The sequence below is a fragment of the Microtus ochrogaster genome, unplaced genomic scaffold (genome assembly GCF_000317375.1).
Source record: "Microtus ochrogaster isolate Prairie Vole_2 unplaced genomic scaffold, MicOch1.0 UNK21, whole genome shotgun sequence".
Taxonomy (NCBI): Eukaryota; Metazoa; Chordata; class Mammalia; order Rodentia; family Cricetidae; genus Microtus; species Microtus ochrogaster.
Genome location: NW_004949119.1, coordinates 470,699 through 472,146, shown reverse-complemented (window position 1 = coordinate 472,146; position 1,448 = coordinate 470,699).

Below are 1,448 nucleotides of genomic sequence, written 5' to 3'. Positions count from 1 at the left end.
GCTTGGCCTGATAGGTCAGAACATAGATAGGCGAGGAAGACATAACAGAATGCTGGGAAGACGGGAAGTGAGCCAGTCGCCATAGCTCTCCTCTCCGAGATAGATGCAGAGAGAGATAGAATACTCCTGGTAAGACACCACCTCATGGTGCTACACAGATTATTAGAAATGGGTTAATCAAGATGTAAAAATTAGCCAGTAAGAGGCTGAAACTAATGGGTCAAACAGTGTTTAAAAGAATACAGTTTCCGTGTAATTATTTCAAGTGTAATGATAGCCGGGTGGCGGGACATAGCCTGCCACTCCTTTTACATCCATTTCCACTCTCCATGCTTATAGTTCAGAGGTAAGGTCTTTTAATGATGTCACTGAATTTCCATTTACTTTTCATACTTTCTAAAATGTATCAGTGATATTTACTGAATGATGTAATTCCTCTTGTAATTCCTCTAATTTGTTCTCTACCACAACCTTTCTGTTTCCAAAATATTAATACTACGGGTAAGACTTTCAATTGAGGTTTCAAATAACTTTTTTGTTTCACATTTACAGGTTTCTATCTGTTTGTAATTTCTTAAAAATTTGAAATTATATTTTCCTGCCTTAGATTGGCTTTATATTTTCTTTCATCTCTATTTTTGGCTTTTTCAATTATTTGAAAATAGTTATAATCATATTTCTGAATTCATTGCCAGATTTTTCTTCTGAATAATTTTCAGTAAATGCTATTACAATAGGAATTAATTAATAGGAGACATTAATTTTGGTACAATTTTTATGCCATGAAATTAACAGAATCAAATGTCTTTAAAATGTCATTATAAAGTAACAACAATGAATTTTAAACTCTGTACCTTAGTGATAATGGCCACATCTTAAAAACACAAGTAACCAGGCATAAGCAATAGCTTCTGAGTTGTTCAGAACAAATATGTGTTAGTTAATTTTCTATGCTTTAATAAAATACGATGACAAACACAATTTATAAAAGAAAGCATTTGATTACAATCTCTCCAGATTGCTTTTAGGTTGCTGTAACTCATGTCCCATTCTGACTTCATTACTTGTGGTCTATGCTTGGTGAAGTCCCCAGGTCTGTGAGCCAATGATTCCAGTAAACTTCCTTCCTATGTATGATCTGATGACCTACAGAAACATTTTTTTACCAGGATTATCTATTAGCCACTAAGTTTATGATGCATGAAGGCAATTTTCATTACTAGCTTCCACTCTAGTCTTTATAGAATTAATATTAGCTTTGCTACAACCAAAAAATTGGGGATAATATGAAAAAAATTAAACCTATGAATAATATGTAGAAAGGAAAAATAAAAACAGCCCCAAAACACAAAGCATATTTGTTTTAAAAAATCAGAGAAATTCCTTTCCAATTTAAAGAAAGAGGTACTTGTTAAGGTACAATAAGAGCACCGAATATCAAGTGGAGA